Raw genomic sequence first — 14,418 nt, forward strand, 5'->3', positions numbered from 1 at the left:
AGAGTCACTGGTGGGTCTTTGTGGAAAACAGGAAAAGGAAATAGGACACAGTATTGCTTCAACAGCTCTGGCTTTGGCGGTTCTTTCACACCTGAAAGAAAAAGGAGGCCATCGTGGAGGACAAACAGGACAGAACAGGACAGAAGGACATGTATCCTCTCCTATTGGTCCTTAGTGGATGACAGCTTTCAGCCGTGCTCGCCATGTGCATGGGTTTGCTCGTCCGCCTCCTGTGATTGGTGGTCAGACCTGCGTGGATTTGACTCGTCTGAGAGCATGTCGTCCTACGGGGTGGGCAGGGCAGGGCGGGGGGCATTCGGTGGGCAGGTCTAGACTGCGCTGGTGAGGCAACGCCGTGAGGGAAGGAGCACATCGGGAGGGGTGGGGGACGGGATTGGCTGATGGTCATGTGATCTCAGAATACGGTAGCCCTGGAGCCTAACAGGAGGGAAAAGGACAGAGACGAGATTAGGAGAGATAGAGTGAGGGAAGTAAAAGTATAAAACATTTCAAAACATATGGCGAGTTAAAACCTGAGGGTTTAAAGCAGATAAACTTTACTTGTCTGAGACAGCAAGAGACAAGAATGCAAAATGATGGTGTCTCGACAAGAGATAAACATAGACAGAGGAATCAGACAGAAAGAAGCATACATCTAGATACAATAATACAGCCAAGGTTATCAGTGAGGACAAAGAAAGAGCCACAGATAGCCAGATACACATTTCAAAGGCTGAACGTCTGCAGCCATGCGAGCGGCTCTGTGAGGCTGTAGGTGCTTTGAGGTTATAAGACCAGCACGCTCACATGTTCAGTTTATCATGTTGACGCGCTAACATATGCATCTCTAAATGCAAACAAGAATTGTGCCTGATTCGTTTTTTGGAAATAAAAAAAAAAGGTGCAAAATATAAATTCTGACCAGATGAGGGCGCCAGAAAGGATGAGCAAAGTGATTACAAATGATCCTGAGAATGAGAGAAGTGTGTAGGCCTACTGTCTGTGGAAATAATTCACTCAAAACCACAAATGTCAACCTCATGGTGGCACTAGGGGAAAAGTTAAGGGATCACCAGTCAGTGGGATTAATCATCTGGGGAGCATGAATGTCCAAGGCTGCTGCCTTAGCCATGCCGCTTTCATGGTATTAGGATTCGCTTACCAAAGGACACTTTTCAGTCAAAACCAAAGAGATCGTGTTGTGCTGCTATAGATGAGTCCATCTATCTTATCGAAGTGTTTCCATAATGTTCTCCCCCATCCCTTACCTGGAGGCCACTTAACTTTTCGAGTGGACTCTCCACGCGGGGCAGGCTGAGGAGAGGAATCCCCATCGGGGGCTCTGGACGATGTGGAGGTGGAGAAGTCGGCATTGCTATCTGGGTTTGCTGGAAATTGTTGATCACACATGACACCTGATGGAAAGCAGAGAAAAGAGGTAAAAGTAAAAAAAGGGGGCAGAGATTCGCTCCACTGCACTGCACTGCAAGATGGATGATTTCCTGGTGCGTGAAAATGTGCATGGGGACATATTGAAGAGGACACCTAGAGTCTGAGAGGGAGAGAAGGATTGAACTAGGGGAGGAGGGATGAACATCAGGGAGCACTTTGATCTTTAAAGTTAACACCAACCATCAAACCCATAACTATGTCAAATCATGTTGCCCTATGTTATGTCAATACATTAAACGTGACCATATAAATGCATTTATGCAAAGTTATTATCATTATCTTCTCTCATCAGTAAAACAGAAGGTACGTGAGCCTTTCATATGAGATTCCATTTTATAAGTAGCCTAGGCTACAACTGTCAGAATATGAACATTCAGGCTCCCCCATGTGGCTCAAAGGTGTATTGAGAATTTCCCTCAAATTTACCTATTTGGAAAACCCAAATTTTTTTTGCCACAGGAAGATTTAATTTCCATGAAAACAGCATGAAAGATTAGCATTAGCTACACTCACACAGAGCTAAATCAAACAAGCTAGGCTATATCGAGTTCAAACGAGATAGACTTGATGGAGAGAAAAACCCAGCTAAACTCCTGCTAAAGCTAACTAGCTTACAGAGAAACCGTTGCTAATAGCTTTGAAATACACAACATTTGGTGTTATTAAGCTACCTATAAATCACATATATAAATGTATTAAAATGTTTATGAATGTATTCACTTTAAAAAATAAATATTAACAGACAGACACGTAGCACAACAATGACTCACTATGGAGTGCAAATAATCTATTATTTTCAACTAGTTTCAGAAAGAAAGTTGAAAGAACAGTTTGTAGATACTGTGTTTCCCTCACGTTCCCTGAAGATGATAAAACAGATATGTACAGTATTTTAGGACTTATGTTACATATTTTATGGCATTGATTCAGTGTAAAATCTCACTGCTTCTGCAGTTATGCTCCCATTAATCTACCACCATCTCCTCTTCCTCCATCTTCCTTTGATCCCTGAAATCCCCTCCATGTCTTCCTCCACCCTCTTTTCCTGCACATCACCTCCCTCCCTCCTCTCCTCCTCACCAGGAAGGCAGCGATGGCCCCACCGGTGACAAACCCAGCCAGGACGTCGTTCCAGTGGTTTCTATGTTCAGTCACCCTCACCACCCCCACCAGCACGGCCAGAGACAGCAGCACCAGGCACAAGGTGGGCTTGGTCAGACGGGTCCCTTTAGTCCTGAACATCAGGGTCACGTACATCTGGAAGACAGAAATATGTTTGAAATTTAAAGTTATTTGTTTTCCCAGTGAGCTTCAGTCAGCCAGCTGAGATCATTCCAGTGGTGAACAGCTCGAACAAGCCACAAGAGGCCGCACTCGTCAGTGATTTCACAGCAGCTGGAGGGTTTGATGAGGTATATAGGAAACCGTAAAAACAATGCCATGTTTGGTTTAATGCTTCTGAAAATTGACAGGAACCTGGCACTGTAATTAGGTTGGGTTTTTTGTGATTACTTACACACTTGTTGCACAATTGGGCTCATTGTGTATAAACTCTACACCCAAGCCGAATAAGACAACACTTGGAGATCAACATCTCCCAAAACAAATTGATTTCGCAAGAAAAAGATACTCGCATGTACCATTTGAATGACTCTTTCAAAGCAGCAACAACACACTGATGTAACTGCGACAAAAATCCTCCATCATCCTCTCTTCCTCTACAGTTCCTCTTCCTCTCGCTCTCACTGCCTCCATGTTTGCAAAGTGCTCCCAGAAGTGGTGAGCTTGTGAGGTCTAACGGTAGTATAAGGTTTAGACCGATTGGTGTTCAACAAGCATGTGTGTGTGTGTGTGTGTGTGTGTGTGTGAGGGCGTTTTTTGCAAATTCTAGGTATGTTTTGCATTTCGAATGGAGGTGTTTTCCCAAAGATTGCAAGGGATTTCATTCTTGAACGTATAAGTTGAAAGTAACAAGCGGTGTGTAGTGCTTTGTGAGAATTGTGTTGCAGAACTGACCCTCCAATAAGCCTCTGAATAAATTATTATTATTATCTTTAATCGAAATGATGGTAACACGACAAAGCAGTTCACAGTTAACCACCTGGCAATGGAGAAAATGAAATTAAGGAACTACACTCTTCCTGTAAAGCCATAGAAACGTATATCTCCTCCAAACCTCTGAGTGTCACTATATCACAACTTGCTAATGAGGCATTCTGCTGGGAAGTATGCCTTGTGTCACACTTCCCAGGAGTTGTTCAACCAACAGTCATCAACATACACAGCAGCATCATATCCCACAGTTTCTCTGGTGCATCACCCATTGCCCCCCCAAAGTTCCCTACCACTGTGTAGATGGCTGAGTAAAAGCTGAGCGCCGCGTCTTTGGAGGGGAAGGATTTGCGGGCAGACGCCACCAGGTATGGGTTTCCCGTGCAGGCTCGGCGTTCGGCGATGTATTGCAGCGGAGACTGGCAGCCCAGAGCCGTGTAGTTTGGCCTGCAGGCAGACAGGAAGTGAGGTGTCTGGTTTCCTGTCACCACTTGACCTGCGTTGGCAAAGATGGTGGTGGTGAAGAGGCCGAAGGAGTAGACACCTGCGTGATGAAAGAGTGTAAGTGAGGAAGAGGGAGAGCCGTGCGTATGTAAACTCAGAGAAGCAGTTAAATGGGAAATAAGCTGTCTAACTGTGTGGGAGGGAAAGGCCAGACAAGACACAGCCTTTGCTTTTATGCTTCTACTAGAGTCCATCACTTTAAAACATTCAGAAGTTAGATGAATACAGGCAACAGAGATGATGCAAAACATCAGGAGAATATGAAGAGACTGGAGCTTCCACAGGACACCTGAAGAGGAAGTCTAAATGAGCCCTGGTCCCAGAGTACAGAGGCTCTATCTCCAAGCCAAAGAACCTCTGATCTTTTTGGACTATAACTGACCCAGAAAACGCACGATCCTCCGGAGGAGAGGGTTGAAGTAGCAGCAGTCAGCGGTCACTATGGTCCTCTCCTGAGCTCCCTCCGACTTCACAAAGAAACTGGTCACTTCGCCGATCAGAATCTGGGACAGAGAGAGAGACGGAGAGAAACCACACGTTTTTATGTCAAACAGAGAGCTGAAACGGCGCGATTAAGGATTGATCAGCCTCACTGAATATTCTGTCAGTTAAATATGGCGAGCAGCAAAATTATTCATGAGTGTTCCTCCCCCAGCCTTGCACCGATTACATATTTCCTCGGCCAGCCTGCTTTTTTATTCCCCTCACCATTTGGTTGATTTTATGCTGCTTTAGTGAATCCCAACATTAACACCTCCCGTTCACTCTCATCAGTGGGAGTTTGTCGACCTCATGTCTCATAGACCTTCTATCTCTCCATTTCTCTTTTTTCCCCTCTGCACACATTTACTGCAGCTCTATAAAAACACGACTACAATTTGATTAATAATGTCACGCGGGTTAAAAACCCCTCAAAAGCGAACATTGGGTTTGTCAGATAACACAAATCAGATCTTCATGAAATAGTTGAAATGTATTAATTAAAGTTTTACCCTACCCTGATCGCACCTCAATAAAACCTCCATTATATCTTCACTTTTATAGCCTCAACACATTTAGAACACCCATTTAAAGAGCACACCCACTGAAGCCTCCGGCTTGTTAAGCACCCATAAATGTTTAAAAACCAAGTCAAACCAGCAGGACGTTGATCTCGTTTGACAGAGGAATGAATCAACTAAACAGCACGTCAAACGCGTGCTGTTTAGTTGACGGACACCGTTACACCCGGCATACTGAACCTGTCTGATCAGGGGCCGCCTGTCTGACAGGGGCACGGATAGATGTAGGTTACATGCTCATACAATATGCACGGCCCCGAGCCAGGAGCGTGGGACGGCGCACACGCACGACAGATGAAGGCCGTGGTTTTATGCTCGCACTGATGGAAGGTTTAGGGCAGAGTGTTGGGGCTTGTGTGTGAACATCAATTACGCCTTTGGAGTCTTGCAAAGTTATGCAGCCTGGAAGTCATGTGTGTTGGTGAAAGGGGTTCCTGTGTCCTTTGAGACATTTCAAGATATGTTGGTGGTGTGGCTGCTTTCTTCAAGATTGTGCATTAATTAACAGCAACACTGTTGCACGGTGTTGACCTTCAGAAAGTCTTAAACACTGGTCTACAAGCAAGGCGTCGGACAGACAGAACAAAACAAACCAATGGATCACTACACAATCTGGCAGAGAGTGAGTGAATCTGGACCGCTATAACAAGGCGTGGCTGATGAGGATAATGAGGATGTGGGGAAGGGGTGGGAAGCTCAGGTGAGGGGAATGAGCTGATTGCAGAGCAGATGATGATAACGGGAGGTCATGATCAGGCAGGAGAGCCCAGGGCAAAAAAAGGGAAGAAATAAGGTCACAATAAAGGTACGTTTGTGACACCAGGGGTGCAGTCGAATAGTCTTTTTTGCGTAGGAAGGTTCCTAACTGAAGAAGTGACCCGGAAGTAAACAAGTGGCCGCCATGATAAGAGCTGTTCGGATTCTCTAAATGCAAAGGAAAGGAGCTCCAATGCTTCCTTTCAGAGCTCCTTTAGCATAGGATGCAACAGACCTTCCTATGCGAAAGGAAAGGAGATCACGCCGACCCACAATTCTTTGCGGGAGCAACATTTAAAGTGCCGCACACGTCGGCCGTTCATGAACACAAACGATATGTGCATTTGCATATTTAACAGTTACTTTCATGCAGCCATATAGTAATTGGAATAGTGTCGATCAATGTGTGTGGACAGTGATAATAATTGGATGGTATTTTTTTATTTATTTCAATCATGTTACAAACTTGACAAAAACTAAACTAAAATCACAAATGAAATGTAAAAACAGCAAATGGTCAAACAGAAAGGAGGAGCTGCTGGACCTGAAGCCGGTCTGTGAACCAGCTGTTTATAAAACCAACAACATGTGGAGAAGTGGACAATGCGTTTTTTGTAGTCCATTATTGTAGTTTCTCCAGCGCAGACGCCCGTCAATCACCGGTGCCGATCATCAGCTGTCAATCATCAGCGGCCGCGTTATAATGACGTAGCTTAGTGAAAGTTCGGTCGGATTCTCTGAGCACCGTTGTCAACTTTTTCCGTAATCCTTTTGAGTTCTCCTATCGCCTTTCCTTAACCCTGTGACGTTTTCCCCAGAGGTTAAGGAATAGGAGTTAGGAATAGGAGTTAGGACCTTATTTTTTGACTATTCGGCTGCACCCCTCGAATCTGGACCAACAAGGTGTGGCTGATGAGGATAATGAGGACCAGGTGTGGGGAAGGGGTGGGAAGCTCAGGTGAGGGGAATGAGCTGATTGCAGAGCAGATGATGGTAACGGGAGGTCATGATCAGGCAAGAGAAAAAAAGGGAAGAAATAAGGTCACAATAAAGGTGCGTTTGTGACACCAGGACAAATGTAAAAGACGCAGCCCATCACTGTTACGGCTGAAGATCCCTAGTGTTTCTCCTTCCCTGGGTGTCCCTGTGTGCCTCTCTCTGTCTATGCCCTGTCTGTGGTTTTTGTGTAAGCCAAAACGACATTAGCAAGAGCTTACTGCACTCAGTTGCCCCACAATGCATTGCGTTTTGGTGTCTTGTGAGTAAGGATGGACCGATACCGATATGAGTACTCAATAATACAATTACATTTCTAACTGTGAAACAAAAAGAGTAGGGGTGTTAAAAAACAGTTCAAAGAAAGCAAGACCAGTCTGCAATCTCCTGATTCTGAAAAGTAAAGCTGATGTGGACGTCCCTTAAATAGAGGTCTGATTACATGGAAGTCTATGAGTTCATACTACAGTTAGTTAGACTCATAGCATCTCTCCATAAAAGCATACCGCATGAATCACAGATTTTGTTGTTGTCAGGGGAAGATGTGTGTCCATTCATCGTCTCCTGCAACATCTTCAGTCCCACAGTGCTGTTATGCAACAGAGACTGAGTCCTTATACATACTGTACAGCAGGTACTGTAAACAATGGTACTGCTTGTTCCAGTCAGCATAAATTTCAGTGGGCTGCTCAACCCTATAGAGCCCTCTGATGTCTCTGTCTGTGTTAACAGAAGTATCTTTTCACAATGAGGAACAGACGCTACGGGAGGTAAGCCTCGCCACATAGGCCTATGATTTTCAGAGCTTTGAGCTGCAGGAAATAAAAGCAGTTGTGCCAGAAGACACATGTAGTGAGGTGATTATATACTCAAGGGACAAGACCATGAAAAGAATCAAACAAGAGTATCATTGCATTGTCTCTGCAACAGAAAACGCTAAACGTTAAGAGAAGACAGCGTGACAGAATTAAAGTGGTGATATGAATTCAATTAAAGAGTTTTAGAGCAGCATAACCTCAAACAGATGCAGGGCGGCAGGATGTGTCACATAAACACACTGCAGCATATGCACATTCATACACAATAGCCTAAAATCAATGTGTCTTCATGGTACCTGACAACTGGAGACACTTTTTAACGTTCATGAATTAAACCTCAGAGGGAAAAAACTTCATCCTGATTTCTGTGAAACTCTGCATGTGTGTTAATGACGCTCCCAATCTCTTTGGAAACATGCATTTGAGAGTTGTTCATTGAATTATTAATGTTGCTTCATAGCTTGTGTCACATCGTGAAAAGCTGCAGGCAATAAGATCGGACACTGAGTCGTTCTCTCGCTGTGATGCAGGATGAAGTCTGGGTCCCCATTAGGGGAGCACTTGCCATTTCTGCTCCTTCATCCTTCACTCAATTACTTTTTTCAACTGCTCCCAAACCCCATGTGTTCACACCGACAGCGGATGGCGATGGGCTCCCACTGAGTTGTATTTTAAAGTATCTAGTGTCAATACTAATCCCTTTTCATACCGATCTCACTGAAAGGTTACGTCCTGCTGCTCTACTTTAATCACAATAAAAGGCCTCTGATAGAAAAGACTGTAAAATGTATTGTTAGCGCTGGGCTTTGACGTAACCTTGGTTCTCTCCAGCAGCTTGTAACTCAGAAGTCTGCAGTAATCAATACTCAGGCAAAGAATCGACAAAAGCTGCAATGTCTTGGTGTTTTATGGAGTCTAGAAAGAATGAAGGCTGGACTGGTAGCTCCTTGTTCTGGACCTGATACAGACACATTTTCTACTAAATGAATGTGTTGATGCGTCGTAGTGAAGTTTAACAGACAAAAACATGCGATTCCTATTCTTTCAGTTTTTATATAGAAATCTCACTAATGTGTCACTGGAAAGAGATGGTGAATTAGCGACGAGCTGCTGAACATAGTGTAGTATTTAGCAGCTAAAGAGACAGATATATCCCCACAGGGTTGGTGGAGACCAAATCAGAGCTAAAAGGAGACCCAATAATAATATATTTTTTCTTTCTTGCAATGGACCTACACAAAATTACTACGGCATATTAGGGCCACTGCCTGAAAAAAAAAAAAAAAAAAAAATGGAGCCGAGAGAGGTGGGCAATATTCTGAGATTAAAAGTCTCAAATCTGTTTAAAGTTTAAAGTGGCCCATTTGCTAGTTTTAAGGTGGCAAGTTTGTGACTTTAAAACTATCAAATTTGCTAGTTTATTAAGATGCTAACAACCAGCATTTATGCTAGCTAACTTCCCATGAATGTCACTTTTATCTTTCTAATTAATCCATCCCAACGTGTGACAATGCTTTGCTAAGGTCCTTAGGGTGATGGCTGTTGATGGTTATTGTTTGTTAATTTTATATTTTGTCATCTTATGGGTGTTGTCATCTTATGGGTGTTGGTTGATCAGGTGGTTTGGCTAAGCTAGCAGTAGGTCATAGAGGAAGTAAACACATAGCTTGACCCGGATGTTTGCCATTGCTATGACAACAAGTGAAAGCTACCGCTAGCTCAGCCAATACACCGGATCAATAAACACACATAAGATGACAATTTGGCATTGTTTGGCACGTTGTGATGTATTAATTAGAAAGATAAAAGTGACATTCCTGGGACGTTGGCAAGCATAAATGCCGGTTGTTAGCATCGTAACCTACGGCTAGCTTAGCCAAACCACCCAATCAACAAACACCCATAAGATGACAATTTGGCATTGTTTGGCACGTTGTGATGTATTAATTAGAAAGATAAAAGTGACATTCCTGGGACGTTGGCAAGCATAAATGCTGGTTGTTAGCATCGTAACCTACGGCTAGCTTAGCCAAACCACCCAATCAACAAACACCCATAAGATGACAATTTGGCCCATATAAAATTCACCAACAATAACCATCAACAGCCATCACCCTAAGGACCTTAGCAAAGCGTTGTCACACGTTGGGATGGATTAATTAGAAAGATAAAAGCGACATTCATGGGAAGTTAGCTAGCATAAATGCCGGATTGGAAAACAGTTTTGAGTGGGAAGATGAGATGGGCCGACATTCAGCGATGCTGAAATACAAAATGCCACCAATGTCCTCTGCTTGGAAAGTAATAGGATGCCTCTGATGGAGGAGATGGAGGTAATTTGCGAGCATTTGAGGTTCGGAGTCGTGCAGATGGCGAGTGTCAGTGAGCCAGCATGTAGCCTGCACATCTCAAATACACATGCATGCCGAGGTGTCTGCTGCCATCGCTTTGTATGCCATTAGATCACATCATTCAGTCTGTGCTGTGGAAATTACTTATAAAACTGTGCTTGGTACATTTGACAGGAAATAAAAATGCATCCAGCTTCAGAAAATGAGAAGACGAGGTGCTGGGATAGTATTGAAGTGGCCTGTCACGTTCTCACTCCCAACTCGTCAAATACCGACGCTTGGTCGTTGGTCAAACTGTGAGCATCAGTTTCGTAAGTGTCATTATCTTTTCAAAATAAACTTCCGTGATCACAGGAAATGAAGGTTACGTTACTGTTAATCTGGTTCTATAAGCACTGGACTCTTTGAGTAATACACTTCTCCAATCATTTGCTTAGTTTTTAGGTCCATGTGATTAGGTAAAATAAATACATTTCTTACGTAACAGACTGCAGCTATGTACGTAAGTTACAAAAGTAAGTTTCACACAGGACAAGAACAGTGGTTTCCTGGGTGAATGTCTGTGTTGTCTCTGTTGTCGTCCACTTCGACCTCCCACCTACATTACTGGGACTGTTTAATAATGAGGCAGAGGGGTTTACATTGGAGTCTCATACAGATGCTGAAGGGTGACGGCGAGGGCCACTGACTGTTTGATGAGTCGGGGTCGAGAACGGGTCGGTTTCCCTAACATTAAAAGCACAAGGCAGGTATGAGAAGCATGCCAATGGGTTCAATGCTAACTTTCAAGCTAGAATTTCCTGAAGTCTTAGCGGAAACTTAAGTTTGATTCTCTACTGGAAAACAACCGTAACAAGGTGAAAAGACTTTGGCAGCCAATTAGTGTTGAGCAGATGTTTACTGTTTTCTGTTTTTTTAGAGTGCATTTATCTCCCCCTCGGATAGTCAGAGGGATAAAGAGAGATCCCAGCTAGTCAGAAGAGAAGGTGTGATTAAGATACAGGCCGGCGTTTGTGTGTAAACACCTGAAGAGAGAGAGATGAGGAGACAGAGATGATAGAGAAGAAACGAGGGGAGAGAAAACGGAGGGGCTGATGGAAAGGGAATAAAAAAGAGAATGAGAAAAAAGATGAAGATGAAGAGGGAGACCGGCTGACACAAACTGCAGCACGGAGCAGAGATCACAAGGCCTCCATCATGGAGAAAGTAGGCGTGTTAGTGAGACCTTTCCATCAAGAAGGTATAGCAACTGGAGGTTTTCAACTCTGACAACTATACAGATAAATTGAAAGGATGTGGGGTGGCACAAAAGAAGAGGAAGTGTTTGTGGGAGGGTGACAGGAGAAACTCTGGAGGCTTAATTGGCTTCCTTTGATTTTCTACCTCTTGTACAGTCGATTGTTTCTTTTTGCTTCTGTGAGCGTGACTCCAACCAAGTGTGTCACGGTGTGTGTGATGAAGTCAGCACGGGATAAGACAACGAGGATCAAATGGAGGAGGAAAAAAAAATGTGAAAAAGAGAAAAGGATGAACACAGTCGGTTGAACACCTCATTTTCCAGGAATGTGCAGCGAGACAGGGACCGTAAACGGGTGGATCTTTGTATCCTGGATGCTCATTCAACCATCACTTTCTCTTTACAGCTCCTCCACAAAGAAACACACAAGTGGCTGAAAACAAATCACACGCACACACATATTCAAGTTTACCACACGGGGATGTGTACTAAGGGAACGGACACAAAACTACACTGTGTACCGTGAGTAATACAGGAGCAAATGATGCAGCACTTGACGTCACAATATATAAAAAGCAACTTAAGCTTCAGGGGGAGTGTGGCAATTTACGCTAGTGTCTCCGTGCATGTTTTACAGATGTGTTTGGAATTTGTGATCGTCAACAGCTTGGGGATATTGTGAGAAAATGCTAAATTTAGCTACACATTTAGACCGTGAACGGCTAGGCTGTGTGGTGAATCACATCGGGTGCTGTGTTAAATCCCTAATCCTTGTGTACATTTATGCACCTTCTAAACATGAGGTCATACTGAGTGAACGCAGCTCTTCAGTTCTTCAAAGAAACACGGAAACCTTCATTAGGATGACACCATGTCGACATAAAGTACATCACATGACATTTGTTGACATCGCAGGCCCGCTGCCCTGCTTTAAACACACAAACACACACACACACACACACACACACACACACACACACGTACGCAGGCGGCCTTCTCACACACCGCACCGGCGATGGTAACCATGACAATTGAGCTGCTTCAGCTTCATCGTCACCCACACTCTCCATCCATCTCCTCTCCTCTGTCTCGCTCTGCTTTCACTCCGTGATTCGTTCATGGCCCCGGCAGCTTTCCCAGGTCTTTGTGGAGGAGAAACTAGGCTACCACAAACATTTCCCTTTTCTTTCTGTGTTTTTCTCTCTCTCCTTTTCCAAACATAAGCGGCCCTTTCTGTCTTTGTATTTAGCGAGGTTTTAAGTATGACACCGTTACTCTTTTCTCTTCGCATTTTCCTCTTTTCCCTCGAGTCTCTACCTCTCTTTCTTCATCCTCCATCTCTCTCTCTCTCTCTCTCTCTCTCTCTCTCTCTCTCTCTCCACCTCCTCACATTCCCCTTGTCTTCCTATAAGTTGTGTTTCTTTCGATCTGCCTCCCCAAGAAGAAACAGAGGGATCCTGGATCAGTGTGGGAAGAGTCCTTGCAGCTAATCTACCAGAGTGTATTGCTGGATTAGGGATCTCATCTACGGGTTCAAGCATGTCTTACAGGCTATCGCAGTGGGAGTGTATAGCTGGTCAGGCGTATCGACATGGGGCTATATGGCCTGCTGTCTTCATCTCCCAAGCCCCTATCCAGTGTGATTGGCAGCGACAGGAAAAAGCTGTGATTATCCCTTATTATCCCTGCCCCTTTTTCACTGCTCCGTCTCATAAGCATGACTGCTGACGCACCGAACTGTCTGTCTCCCTTTCTTCCTGTTTCTGACTTCTCTCTCTCTCTCTCTCTTGCACATGCAAACACACAGAGATATACTGTATTGCCAAAAGTATTCACTCACCCATCCAAATAACTGAAATCAGGTGTTCCAAACACTTCCATGGCCACAGGTGTATAAAAGCAAGTACCAAGGCATGCAGACTGTTTCTACAAACATTAGTGAGAGAATTCCAGCGTGGTACTGTGATAGGATGCCACCTGTGCAACAAGTCCAGTCGTGAAATTTCCTCCCTCCTAAATATTCCACAGGCAACTGTCAGTGGGATTATAACAAAGTGGAAGTGGTTGGGAACAACAACAACTCAGCCAAGAAGTGGTAGGCCACGTAAAATGACGGAGTGGGGTCAGCGGATACTGAGGCACATAGAGCGCAGATGTTGCCAACTTTCTGCAGAGTCAATCACTACAGACCTCCAAACTTAATGTGGCCTTCAGATTACCTCAAGAACAGCATAGAGAGCTTCATGGAATGGGTTTCCATGGCGATCAGCTGCATCCAAGCCATACGTCAGCAAGTGCAATGCAAAGCGTCATGATGAAAAGCATGATATGCTTTTGTTCCGATTAGATTTTATTGCGATACTTGAGTGACGATTCTCCCAATATTGCGATTCGATAGTATCGATTATTGTAATTTTTTCCTTCTTAAACAAAAACAAAAGTTGAATTATACTCTTCAATAGACAGTATATCATGAGTGACATTTCCAAAAACATGCACATCAAATGTCAGTTGGACAGTAAGTCTCTACATTTATATATGTATAAATTATATGTATATATCATAGAAATAGAATAGTAGTAGAATGGACATAACGCAAAGGCTGGCACAGAGTACACATAATGTGCTGAAAGTATCAATAATGGTAATATCCATAAACAGATATTTACATATGATTCTCTCTGATTGGACTGTAAACAATGACCAGCGCACAGAAGAGCCCAGATATCCCTTATCCAGATATCGGCTGGCTACACCAGAACTTTTGTTATATTTGCCCACTAACGCTAAAATCATTGTCAGACAGCTGATGGTTAAAAAACTGCAATAGCGGTCCCTATACATCAGCTCCAAGATCACTTTTGTCGAATTTCTGTGTTCTTCCTCTCTCCGACATCCTCCCTGAAGAGGAACTCCTCAAGGGAACTGAACTCCTCACAATCTGATAGAAGAGTTTCAGTGAGAGGCACAAATCTTCTCTCCTGCTCGATGGTACTTTCCAATCCTCCTCTATCTGTCATACGTGACTCCATTATTCATGACCGATTGTCCTGAGGCTTAATGCTATGCAAACGTCTGGCCAATTTGCATACGGACATTGGACTGATGACAGTGTGTGTGTGTGTGTGTGTCAGGAGTCTGTCTTTCTGCCCCAGCTTATGTGATAACATACAAGTCCGATGACGATTGCA

General features: G+C 43.9%; 1 pseudogene across 1 annotated transcript in view; it reads right to left on the reverse strand.

Annotated features, from left to right (window-relative positions):
• The window catches only part of LOC311010638 (phospholipid phosphatase-related protein type 5-like), a 45,593-nt pseudogene that overhangs the window by 1,445 nt on the left and 29,730 nt on the right, over positions 1-14,418 (reverse strand). Inside the window, exons 4-8 of the transcript XR_014599427.1 lie at positions 4,391-4,511; positions 3,798-4,048; positions 2,533-2,709; positions 1,269-1,415; positions 1-438 (exon numbers count right to left, since the gene is read on the reverse strand). The exon at positions 1-438 is cut by the window's left edge and continues 1,445 nt beyond it. The product of XR_014599427.1 is annotated as a phospholipid phosphatase-related protein type 5-like (transcript). The remainder of the gene's footprint in view (positions 439-1,268; positions 1,416-2,532; positions 2,710-3,797; positions 4,049-4,390; positions 4,512-14,418) is intronic.

The sequence above is a fragment of the Eutrigla gurnardus genome, assembly GCF_963514095.1.
Source record: "Eutrigla gurnardus genome assembly, chromosome: 3".
Lineage (NCBI taxonomy): Eukaryota > Metazoa > Chordata > Actinopteri > Perciformes > Triglidae > Eutrigla > Eutrigla gurnardus.